Below are 13,952 nucleotides of genomic sequence, written 5' to 3'. Positions count from 1 at the left end.
TCCTTTATATTTGCATAGACCTCAATTTACCCTAATATAATCTAAGCATTGAAACCATACTCATCACCACAAAATATAAGTAGCTTACAAAAATCCCCAGAAACAGGCAACTCTTAACAGATTGTCCATTGACAGAGTCTGAGGCTACATCTACACTACAGGGGGGAGTCGATTTAAGATACGCAAATTCAGCGACGTGAATAGCGTAGCTGAATTCGACGTATCACAGCCGACTTACCCCGTTGTGAGGACGGCGGCAAAATCGACTTCTGCGGCTTTTTGTCGGCGGCGCTTACTACCACCTCCCCTGGTGGAGTTAGAGCGCCGATTCGGGGATCGATTGTCGCGTCCCGACGGGACGCGATAAATCGATCCCCGAGAGGTCGATTTCTACCCGCCGATTCAGGCGGGTAGTATAGACCAGACCCCAGTAAACTGAGGAGTCCAAAAACCAGCTCAGGCTACAAACTGTGTGTCTCATGGCCATCCCTAGTAAATACACAGTCAAACTGCAAACAGTTTCAAACATAGCAGTGTGGTAAGTGATGCAGAAAATAAGATAATACTTATCAGATTAATTTGGGTCTTCTAGTTGTAAGAAGGGAATATCACCACCATGTTGGGAACAATGTTATTTGCTCGGGAACAATGCTTTGAAAAGGAAAGGAGAAACAGTAGTTTAATGAGCAAGCAGCTTTAAACCTAACAGACAAAAGTTTCATAGTTCAGATGCTTATTTGAATTTTAAGTGAGCTGCTGAACTTTTTCTAGCCTGCCTATTTACCTCAACTCCCCTCTCCCACCCTGCAAGGTTCCTGGTCTAAATTTAGACTCAAGCCTCCTCTGCCATTATCTCACTCTCTGCTTTTGCAACTCTCGTGATGCAATACCTAGTTTTTCTGACTCTGGCCCCTAGCCTCCTGACAGCTTCAAATATTCCTGTGATTGAGAACTCGCATGTGAGCCAGCACTCTGGTCACTATTAGTACTAATTAGGTTCCCCTGGGGAAGGCCTCATTGGACAGAGGTGTATCTGATTATAAGGGCAGATTGGGGCTAGTGAGTCAATGAACCAATTAGCCCATTACTGAGGAAGCTGTATAAAAGGGCACAGGAAGGCCCGCTTGGGGGAAAAAAAAAAAAAAAAGAGAGAGAGAGAGAAAGAGAGCAATAGAAGGCCAGGAGAGTCTGATGAAGGGGTCTGGTCAGTGGTCTCCTGAGTACAGCTCTCCCCTGCCTTTGGAGAAGGGGTTAGAAAGTTGAGACATAATGTGTAAAGATATAGAAATACTGCGGTGTACTTGGTGGAAGGATTAAAACACCAAGTAAACTACCCAGAGACATTTATAAGAAAGGTGGTCTCAGAAGCAGTCTTGTGTTTGTGAAAGAAGCAGAGGTGTGGTATGCCACCCTCTGACAATTAATACAACAGTACACTGTGAGGTTTCCTCATTTACACCCCCAGAATGTATTTGTGTGCCTGATGTACTGTAGAATTTGGATATCTGCTTTGACTGGCATGAGGGTCTCTCTCACTGGGGAAGTGGGAGACTATTGGCAGATGAAAGAAGGTCCTAAGGCGTGTCTACAGGGAGATTTAGCATGCAGCAAGGCAGGGTGTCAATCTACAGCACACTAGTTTGCTGTGTGTTAAATGGCTGTGTGGCCAGCAGTAAGTCAAAACTCGCTGCAGAACTTCTAGTGAGCAGTAGCAGGGTCCACTTTGTGCAGCAGACTACAGTGCTGTAGATTCACAGCCCAGCTTGCCACGTGTTAAATCTCCATGTAGACAAGCCCCTAGAGAGCCTCAAAATATAGTCAGGAAATAAAATGAGATTCAACATGGAAAAATCAAGCTAACACATCTGGGGAACTTTCTTACTCCACTAGATGTTTGAGATTTTCTTCCAGACATATTAGCTTGCACGTTTCCAGGCTGAAACTCATTTTATTTCCTGCCCTTATTTCAATGCTTTCTGGGTCCTTTTTTATTATTTCTCCTTCCTGGAGACATATCCTAATATGGGAATATAGGATTTGCCATACCAGATTAAACCAGTGGTCCACTTAATCTGGTATCTTGTCTCCAACGGTGACTAGTGCCTGATGTTTCAAAGGAAAGTGCAAGAAGTTTCACATATATGGAATAAACTGCCCATAAGGGAAATTACTTCAATGACAGGTTTCAATGGGGGTTAGGCCCAGGTAACAGAGGGCAGAATTGGGTTTATGTTCTGACATATTCTCTCCAAAAGAGTGTATATTGCAAAAAGGTGACTAGCTTTTCAAAATAAAAAAATGGGGCACTTTTGTATGACATTTTTAGGGTTCATGAAATCCTTGTACAAAAGAACTTTATTTTTTTTAAATGGGTGCTGCTGTGGTCTCATTACTGCCAGTGTCTGACTTAACAGCAACATATGCATATTTAATGGATTGAAGGTTTTCCCCCCATTAACTTAATGTTCCATGAAACACTGATCAAGTATCACTAACACTCACTGAATGAAAGAACAGCTTTGATAGCATTTACGTGAGGGTGACCAGCCAGCAAGTGTGAAAAATCGGGACTGGGGAGGAGGGGTAATAGGCGCCTATATAAGAAAAAGCCCCCAAAATCGGGAATGTCCCTATAAAAATCGGGACATCTGGTTACCCTAATTTATACTCATTTGACTTTTTTCTTCACTCCAAACACCATTCATCACACTGAACTCTCATTCCACAGGCTTGTTTGTTCCTGGTAAACACAAAGTAAATTCTACTTGAGAGATACAGAATAAATATATTTTGAACCATTGTGGTGTAGTTATAAAAAAAACCTCAAACTTTTTGACTAATGAGATGAAAAACTAGGCCATTTCAGGTGTCCTAAGATTTTAGGAAACACCTGGACATTATATGAAAAACTCAGAAATAAGGTCACTTTAATGTTACAGGAAAAAAGGATGCTACCTTCTGTGATGCTACACTCTTGTCTTGCGCTAGGTGGTTGTGGGGGAGGGGTGAAATGTGCTGCACTTGGCTTATTCTTTCATTTTTTCTTGCACTTGTAGAAAAAATAGGCCTGGCCTCCCCCAGAGGAGATGTCGTCAGCATCTAATCCCTAACTCAGCATGCTTCTGTCCTAAAGCACAACAAATAAGTGAGCAACCTAAAGTGGCTTAAGCTTTATGTTGCACTTTTAATCCTCCAAACATGAGACTGTAGCTATCATTCTGCCATTGTGGGGTCATTTTTCCTTGGCAGACAATCTGTACCTGCAGAATGGACTGGTGACAAACTGAAAATACTACGTTTGTGATATGTATGTCACTGAGGCCATATTGGCAAGATGTGATGGGCTTTGTGGGATATTTACTGTTCAGATTTATGTTAGCGTGTGAGGGGCCCTGTGTCTGTAATCGATTAATCTCTGATGGTGTTGGATGTCTTATGGATATAACTGCTTTGCCCTTTGCTGCGATATTGGCCTTTTTTATTGTGTATAAACCATTCAACAGTGTCCAACTAGTCCAACAACAACAACACGATTAGAGATGACTGGAATATACACACTCTGCTGTGAATAATTTAGACATAGTACACAGCAGCAATTTCTCGACACTGCACATATGTCCAAGTGGGATGTCCAGATCTTCTCATATCTTGCTTACGTGATCTCTTGTTATAGATTGTTCTCTCTACTGGGATTCAGAACTGCATAACACACTTTGACACATTCATACTATCTGCAAGAATGCGCCTGACTGATGTTATCTAATATCTGTCACCATATCTTTTCATTGTATTATTGGGATCTCATATAACTCACCTGACAGCTATGCTTTGGACCATCAGCTACATGTTAGTGCTTCAGGCTCCACTTTTACAGCAGTTGGGTAAACACCCAACCTCACTGAAACCTCAGCCATGGCTTTCTGCCTCAAACTGAACATGTCCAAGCTTCTGATGGTATGAGAAAGCCCTCCCAACTGGGATAATCTGGCCAACGATTATTATTGCTAGAGTAAACAGGGATCAGACGAGAGAAAGAGAGACCAGAATCTCCCACCTCTGAAAAATGCTATCCACCACTAGCCTTTAAACTTATTTTCATTACAAAATGTAACATTATATAACTTATTCACAATCAGAATGAAACAAGGGCAAAACGAATAAGTATGTGAGCGTGTTACATGAGTACTAAATTACTAGAGCACTTATCCATCTTGATCAAAAGAATTCCAGCCCTAGGGCTGCAGTAATTTGCATGGCCTACTTTTTGCAGTTTTTCTACTTGTTTGATATGTGGATACACATTGGTTTCACATTCCTCCTTCTAAGTCTCTGTCCCCGTAACTCTTGTGAAGCGGCATACCTGTGCTCTACAGAACAACGAGCAGTTAGCTATTTGCATGCTTGGCAAAAAACTACACAGATTTACATAAAATGTTATTTGACATGGGTAAACATATTACCGGGGTTTTTGTTAATAGCCTGAAATAATCACACTGAAATAGCCTAACTCTTTTATTTCATTTAATTTATTTATTAATAAATCAGGTTCTCTAGGGAAAAAATCTGATTTATTAAAAAACAAATAGTTTTTTCTTACTGAACAATGTATTAATGCTTGTGAAAAGATTGATCCTGGATCACAAAACTCCAGTGACTTAAATGGTTTCAGAAGCCTCATTGTGCAGTCAGAGACCTGTATCTCAAAAGATACCACCACAGCTGGCAAAAATGGACACTCTGGTTGACAAGCTCAGCAGAGAGGCCAACGATTGATTTATTTTAATTAGCATATGTATTTATTTATGATTTAATTGGTGTTCTAACTTTTAACACTTTATGATGTGACAGATTTAATAAAACCTCAAACAATTACAATAAATTGCCCATAAGGATAACTAGAGAAGCCACAACTTCTGGAATTTAACAACTACCTTCCTGTTAAAATCAACCCCCTTCCTGTCTTATTACTTATCAGCCAAGAGATATCAACTACTCATATGCTTAAGATTAGGCATGTGCTGGTGTGCCTTGCTAGAATGGAGTCCTAGGGCTTGATCCTGCTCCCAGGCATGTCAATGGGAAAACTCCCAGTGAAAGATCAAGCCCCAAATTGGCATAGAAACAATCCTCACCCTTTGAAGCCATGTCTCCTAGGGTATGTCTTCAACTACCCGCCGTATCGGAGGGTAGCAATCTATTTATCCGGGATCGATATATCACGTCTCGTTAAGACGCGATATATCGATCCCCCAATGCGCTCACCGTCGACTCCGGAACTCCACCAGAGCGAGCGGCGGTAGCGCAGTCGACGGGGGAGCCGCGGCTGTCAATCCCGCGCCGTGTGGACCCCAGGTAATTCGATCCAAGATACTTCGACTTCAGCTACACTATTCGCGTAGCTGAAGTTGCGTATCTTGGATCAATCCCCCCCCCCAAGTGTAGACCAGCCCCTAGTCAAGACAGGGTTGATGCACATCGACTGGTCAGCATGGGGGTTAACCAGATTGCTGTTTTATTCATTATGTGGATGATTTTCAAAGCTGTCAGACGTTCAGTGTTCTGGCCTCATCCTGCTTTCCTTGAGCACCCAACACTCCCATTGAAGTCAGCAGCAATTTGAGCTTCCCAACATGGATGTGTCAATGAGCAGGAGTCCTGGCCTGACCCAGAGGAACAGCCTTTCAGGGTGACAGGAGCTCAGGCTCCATGTGGCTGACCGTTAATTCAGCAGAAATGGAGGGGCTGATTTAACAGATGAAGGCAGATTGTTTTATGGAGAAGGGAGGGACTGAGAGGGTACGTTGAGAAAGCAGGAAGGTTGGAAAAAGATCAACCAAAAATGGGCCAGCATGTTAGGCCATATGTCTCTTATAAACATTTTTTCTGCTCTTATTGTTCCAATGTCATATTACTTCATGAACATCAGCCTCATTTTTTTGCACATTACAATGATTTTAAAGAAGTAAAAATGAGTAAAATATGTATTTGCATGAGGAAGATTTTTTTTTCTTACTTGTGTGACTTTGAGGGCATGGGCTCATCATAGTTTTTTTTTTTTTTTTTTTTTTTAATCACAGTTCAATGACCATTACTCAGAAGGTTCCTCAAAATTCTCCCCAATCCCTTCACTACAACTGAAATGCGTGTTCCTATTCTTCCACTCTTATGCTCAATTGCCACTACAATGCCTCGCTGGTCTCCATGAACCCAATGTCGTTCTATCCTACCAACAGGAGGGCAAGAAATACACATGTACTGGTGTAACTTGCACCCTCCAACCAGAGTCAGAACATCTCCCATGAATTTTTTTCTTTCCACTGGTGAATAAGAATAGAAGTCCTGAATTTGTATCCAAACCCGAAATCACCTAAGCAGCAATGCAAAATAGTGCCATTAAGTTACAATGCTTTCTGGGTATGTGTAAACTACTGTTCAGTATTTGTCCCCCTCTGTGCCTGATCTACAGAGGATATGAATCTACTGCAGCTCCATGTGAGGGGACCGATTTACAAATACACTTCATCATCATCATCATCATCATCATGTTCCCATTACGCCTCTGGCGTTTAGGGCAGCGACGAAGCTCCTCCACGCCTGTCTGTTTCTGGCAAGTCTTTCAATGGTCCCTCAGCTGTGCTCCAGGTTTTTCAGCTCGGCTTCCTTTGCCATGTTGTTTTTGGGCAATCTTGTTTTCGCTTATCTTCAGGTGTCCATCTTATTGCTACTCTGGTGATGGAATCAGTTTCCATCCAAAGCACATCTATCTCCAACGCCTCCTGGCAATGATGATGCTCAGATCCTCTTGGCTGCATTGTGAAGAAGTACAAATATACTTAGACACCCAAAAATGCAGATAATCCCCCTAGATGCCTATCCTTATCTCAGGCTGCAGAGACTTATGCTCTGAAGTTCCAGGTTCAATCCCTCCTAACAACAAAGATAGTCAGTCCATATACATGGAATTCCTGCTATAAAAAAGGCTCTGAAGATCTAAAATGTAATTTATCTTGGTTTTTTTCCCCTGTGATTAAGCTGCATAAATGACACTGAGAACTTCCATCAGATCTGGATAACATATCAGCTGTTGTAAGAGAAAGGTCAGCTTGGAAATCACACCAAACAATGCTCTTGTCCTTGATATCAAGCACAGCGTACTCTTTTGGCTTTAATGGCTTGTTCTGCTGCCTTAACTGCAGTTGTGTGGATGGTATTGAAAGCTGGTGGTTGAGAGAAACAAGCAGAGAGGCTATATATATTGGTCTATTATTTATGCCTCAGTTACACAGGTGCAATACTCCTTGAAATCTATGGTTCAAATTCTGCTCTCAGATATACCAAAGTAACAGCAGAATTTGGCCCACTTACTAGTTGAACTATGTGTTTTACCAAATTTCAGTGTATGGAGCATTTTCCACACTTATTTTGATTTGGCTGAAAGCTTGTCTCTTGTTTAGGATTTCCCTCTGTATTTACAGTAGGCAACTTTAAAGTATGGTTCTAATCTGAAAAACAGCATGGCCAGATTCCACGTTTGTTGTTTCTCAATGACTTCAAATAAAATCTGCTCAGGGTTGAAGTTGAAACATTTCCTGCCTGCCAGCCCACCACATTCAGTCTAAGACCTGAAAGTCAAACTCTCTTTTCAGCTCACTCATCAGCAACAGTGAAGATTCTTCATTCACAACGTATTGAAGGATTCTGTTGGTAAGGCACCAGCCTTCTAATTCCACTGTGCTGGCTCTGCAGGACTAACAGAAGAAAAATGCTGTAAAAACTGTTTTTTGTCACTCAGCCAGCCATGTGGGCCAGACACCACAAGAACGTCTAGGATTTAGTCCACTTTCAGCAGCATAAAGCACTACAATAAGTGCTCCATTACCTCTGCCTGCCTATTAGACTTCTCTCTACCCAGGAATAGGTAGACAAGGTAGTAGGGCACCTGTTGTGGGCTCTCAGGCTGTGCAAACTTGATGTTGCTGCTCCTGGACTGTCTCACTCCTCCCAATAGCAAGTAGGGTTCTTGATTGAGCTTCCCCTTCCTCTCTTTGGCTACATCTACAGTAAGAGCTAGGGGTGTGATTCCCAGCTCACGTAGACATACTCATGCTAGCTTTTGAGCTAGCACACTAAAAACTGTAGTGTAGCTGCAGTAGCAGTGAGGAGCAGCATGGGTTAGCTATGCGGACTACAAACCTGCATGAGCCCACGGGTGCGTATTTGGCACAGCTAGCCCTTGCCGCTGCTCATTGCTGCCCATACTACCATGGCTACACTACTATGGCACGCTAGCTTAATGAGAGCTAGCACAAGTAAGTCTATGCAAGCTCGGAATCACCCCCTTAGCTCTTAGTGTATAGAGGGCAGGAAAACTCTATAGCCAGACACACTGCTTTTCTTCCCCTCCCCTCCCCCGCCTTGGGAGAAGGAAACAAGACTGTCTCTGCTGGATTCTCTCTCCTAGACTAGTGACTGGGTTCTTGCTCTGAGCCCTTCCCTCCTAGTGCCAGGAGAAAAACCCAGGGTAGAAAGGGATTGATGCCAGCCAGGGATATCAATACAATAAGGGTGAAGGAGTGTATAATGGGGAAAGGGGATTTATGCTGCAAAAGGAGCTTGATGAAGGTGATAAAGAGAAACTGGTGCTGGAAGGAGGATAAGGAGCTGGGGGCCTAAGGACTGCTACCAGCAAAAACAAGAATATTTTTCCTTGCCTCCTGCTCCAAAATATGGAGACTGGTGCCACAGGAAGATATAACCCTTGATGCGGCTCATTTGTTGTGATGGATCAGTTTGCTTTAAAAAAAAGTGGTTCCTTTTATTTATTTTTAATATGAAATGTCTTTAATGGAGGTTTCATAGCATGAGGCCCTTTATGCTTAAAAGCTCTCATTGTAATAGCTCAGTAATGGAAGTCTTTTTGGATATAGATTTCCCTGTAATACAGAGCTCCTTATACATTACTTCAGACTTTAATGTATAGTCTGAACCTTTATGCCATTCTCACTTCTCTTCCTCAGTAAACATATTGCTAATAAAAGAAAGCCCGTTAGCATCTGCTGTTCACAAGGAGAAAGAGTTCACAAATGCAGTCGAGAACGGGGGTGTAATACTTGTGCTGTATCCCATTTCCAAGCTATATAAATATTTGTTCCAGTGGTGTTGTGTGGCAGATTAAAGACATTAAGGTGTTGCTCTCCTGGTTAGGATTACTGATTTAATGTGAGGAAAAGGGTCTGATTGTAACATAGGAGTTTCCAGGGGTCAGCTTTAAAACAATTTCACAGGTTTATTGAAGCTGCCTGCTGTTTGAAAGAGAAAATCGTGGCTCCTTTTAGTCAATGCCATCCCGTCTCAGCTAAGCCTCTTCTAATTCTGTGACATGAAGAACTCCCTTCTATTTTGGTGATGATCTGCTCAGTGAGAGTGTCTTAAAATCTATTTTTAAAAAATAGCTGTAGTAGTAATAATAAGGAATAATAATTCTTAGTACTTCTGTTGCACTCTTTATCCATTGATCTTAAAGCATGTCAAAAATGAAAATACCATGTTCCCTGTTTTACAGCATTGGAAACTGAGGCACATCCAGGAACAGAATCTGGATCAGCTAGCTCCCAGTCCAGTGCCCAACCCAGTCTACCATAACACTTCCTAGTTTAGTAGTGTCCTACTTTATTTACAGTTATCCTGTTGAAAACTGATTTTACAGTAATTTTTTTCTTAAACTTATATTTTTCAATTTAAAAAAAGGAAGCTTAATTTCCTGATTAGGATAAAAGATTCATTTCCAGTGGCTGATACAACAGCAGGCGTTCCAGTCCTGTGTCAGGAAAGCATGGGCATGAGAGAGTACTTGCAGAAATGAGGAGGTCTCAAAACACGTGCATTACAACTTTGCCAATTCGATTTCTCGGTCTTTAGGCAGGCTGGGGCTTCTCCCTTCCCCTACCACTGCTCCAGGCTGACTGCGCTCTGTGCCAGAGGACAGAAGATTCAGTCCTCACCCACTAGAGCAGGGGAATGTGTGTGTGTGTGGGGGGGGGGAAGGTCTTGGTGAACAGCACTGCAGCAGAGCCATGATGGGAAGTGAGGGCCCTCTTGCACACTGGGTATGTTTATACTTGGAGCTGGAAGCGTGATTCCATCTCATGTAGAAACACTTGGGCTAGCTCTCCTCAAGCTAGAGTACTAAAAAGAGTAGTATAGCCATGGTAGCACGGCTAGCTGCAGGAGGGGATAGCTACCCCAACTACAAGCTTCTCCAGACCTCACAGGTATGTACTTGGGTGTGTAGCCCGAGCCACTGCCTGTGCTACTATGGCTACATTGATATTTTTAGCACACTAGCTCTCCTTAAGCTAGCCCAGGTAAGTCTCCTCAAGCTGGGAATCACATCCCCTAGCTGAATTGTAGACATACACGTCGCGTCTTCTCCTGCGGTGGTGTCAACGAGAGCCTTGTGGAGCAGTGGTATCAGAGTTAATTCTCCACTTAGATGAATGGGATAGTTCACACAGCAGAGCTCTTGTTACAGGATCTCTGCAGACTCCGAAACAAAGCCATGTGGTATTTATGCTCAGAGCACCTTTTTAATATGGTCTGTGGAAAGATGAGGACTAGAAACATTTATTTTAAAAATGAAAACAGATTGACTCCGGAAGCTGGGGCTTAAGTACAGGCCTGTAGTGTCTATGCCATAGTTTGTTCCTGAATTTGGTTTCTTCATCAGGGAGGCATTTTAGAGGGAAGAACATAAATTTGGGCTGAAGGGATGAATGTGCACATGAGGGGACAAGTATCTGCCTTTGGAAGTAGGTGTCTTACTGGGCACACTAAGAGCACCGCAGTGATTTCATAGGCTTTACTATCAGGAGCAATCCCGCATTAGCAGATTGGACCAGGTGACCCAATATGTCATAAATTCCTCCAGCTACTTGTGATTTTACAGTTCTATGTCAATGGGAACCATGTAATGCATGGATGGGTTGTAAAAGGGATGTGCTTTTCACCACCTGAAACTGGAGTTCATTCACTCAGCAAAATTGTTTTAGTTTGTTTGTTTATGGTGACAGTTTAACATAGTGAAGTCCTCTAACCACAATGGGAAATACACCAGATGGATGAGCAGTACAGGATTTTTCCCCTCTCCACCCCGCCCTTGATCTGAAGGGACTACATCTAAAATGGAGATAATCTCCATGCCCATTTAGCTCATGATATTTTCCACTGAGATTACCAGCAAGGGTGGCAGTAGTGATGCTGGCTGTAGCAATGTACACCAGCAACCTTCTACTCGCTTTAGATAGGCCATTGTAGAGCAGGTCTCTTTCAGTCTCTCCCCTAGCTAGGGCTTCTCTTGCTTCTTTTCTTTTACTGTCCCAATCCCCTTCCCTGTAGTTAGAAATATTCTTAAATACTTTGTCTTATGTGTCTCAGATAATTCTATTGTTATGCTACCTGCTTGAAATACTTGCTATAAAGTTGTTATTCTTTTCCTTTTTCAGTTTTATAGTATTATACGGCACAAAGTTATATTCTTGTAAAACCTCTGAGATAACAAGTTCCCTACTTTGGAAAGACAAATAGAGTTTAAGTACTCCATAACAAATAGTTATAAAAAGCTCATTCATTATTCCACACAGTGGAACTGTATATCCAAGTATTCTCCCTTGAGTTATTCTAGTTTGATTGAACAGTTTCTGATCATTTTCAGCTTTTGCAAAAAATAATGTGACCTCCAATAATCTCTGATCAATCAAGGTAAACAAAACTAAAAGCTGTTCAATAAGAGTACAGGAGAGAAAGGTTACCTATCTAACAAGATTTGTGTGTGTACATACATGCGCGTGAGAGAGAATATGACCAGGTTCAATCATCACTGGGATTCACAGCTATCACTGTTACAGTCCAGTTTTTAAAACTCTCAGCCATTTTGACTTTGTGTTACACAGTGCTGTGTACAGCTACAGCATGGCATGTATCTATCTATGCCATGCCAAGAGTCCAGGACCATTGTGATATCATACATAACAACAACCCACCACCCTTACTCTACAGCTGATCTGAATGCAACCATTTCGTTAGTTATTTAAGAGAGATTGCACAGATAGCGGATTACTTGGCCCAACTGCCAAACCTGTGCAACAGCATGGGTTTTCAGCTACTACTGATACATAAAGATCCCCAAAGGATTTACAAGTTATGAGCCAGATTCTGATCTCAGTTCCACCAGGGTGGATCTGAAGTAATGGAATTATTTTGGATTGGCAGCAGTGTAACACAGCAGAATATGGCCCTATACACAAGTTATTTCACCCAGCACTGAATCACAGGAGGATGACAGGCAAAGGAGGAAAGGCCTAGGGAATAGGGCACAAGACTGGGACTCAGAACATAAGTTTAATTTCTGGCTCAGTCACAGACCTCCTATGTGACCTCGTGCAAGTTGCTATGTACGCTGTACCTCAGTTCCTCATCAATAAAATAAGATTAATACTTATCTACCTCACATAGGTAGCATGGGGATAAAATCCAGTAATGATTGTGAGGCACTGAGATACTACAGCAATGAGGAGCATATAGGTACCTAATGACACAAACAAACAAGTGTTGCATAGCGTGTCATGCCCAACAATAGGAGAAGCTGACATTTTGGTCAAGGACATCAGGGTAAACCCCTACTTGATATAAATAACATGGGCTCATTAATTGTCCAGGCAGATCAGACAGGCCCTCAGTTTTTCAAGGTCTAAACTCATACAGTAAATTGCATAGAATTTTGTAGAGGGCAGAGCTAAGGCTTGGATCAGATTCTCTGTGCTTGCATTACAATTCCTCAGTAAGTTGGTTTTGACCTAACACTTGAAATTCCATAATAAGAAAATTAAAATGGGGAAATGTTTTGTCAAATGAAATGCTAAACTGCAGCAAGTTCCAAGGACAAAAAAAGTATATTCTGATTGCTTCTCATAAGAAGAGAAAAATACTTTAACGACAAAAACAGCTGCCCAAAGACAAACTTTTATCAGAGAATATCTAGTAGTTTGAACTGTATGATTTATGTTCATTTTACCTGTCGCAGAGCCCTTTGTGAGAATAAGATCAAATTCTCCTCCCAAGTACACCAGTGCAGATCCAGAGTAAACTCCACTGACTTACTGGAGTTATTCCAGGTTTATATCACTGCAAGAGAGAATTTGGCCTATGTAAGGAGAAATCCATCACTAAGAACTGGATGATAGCTCAAAAACTATCCTTTTTCTCTTTTTCTTTTTCTATTGCAGTAGTAGAACTCTTTTAACTGAAAAGGATGAACAAGCTAAAACCCAGGCTCAAACAAAGCCAGGAAAATCACCGATGCAGAAATCTTCAATTTATATCTGTATTGGTTTCTATGGGCAAAATCTTGCATTCAGCTATAATCCAATGCAACTCTATTGAAGCTATTTGGGTTGCACAGATGAGGTCAGAAGTTAGTCCCACTTGGATAGTGATGTTCATCCAAAATAAAAATCTTCTGAAAGCCCCACAGCACAGTTGTGTATAGCAGACCAACAGATGTCAGTGTAATTGTTCCTTGGGGTGAGACATCTCCTAGTCACGACTAGTCCTTTTGAAAATATCATCTCAATGCTGTGTACAGTATACGGGAGTATATTTTGTGACAGGTAACTACATTTTCATAATGGACTATGCATGTATAACCATTGCCAAATTCTCTGTGCACGGGACCTGATCATTCCATTTTGATCCAGACTCTTCCCCAAACATTTCCCCCAGATCCCATGGGCAGGGTCCTGCGGCAGGTCCCCGATCTGGCTTGCAGATATTCTCCCACAAAAGCAAAACAGACTTAGATCACATTACATTTCTGTGGCCTCTTCTCCATAACAAAAAACCTGCCCTTCAGGGGTTCTGGGGACAGCTTCTGGCTGCATAAACCTTGAAGCATAGGT

Source organism: Terrapene carolina, unplaced genomic scaffold (assembly GCF_002925995.2).
Source record: "Terrapene carolina triunguis isolate 2854851 unplaced genomic scaffold, T_m_triunguis-2.0 Scaffold179, whole genome shotgun sequence".
Taxonomy (NCBI): Eukaryota; Metazoa; Chordata; order Testudines; family Emydidae; genus Terrapene; species Terrapene triunguis.
Note: the sequence above shows the minus strand (reverse complement) of the source record.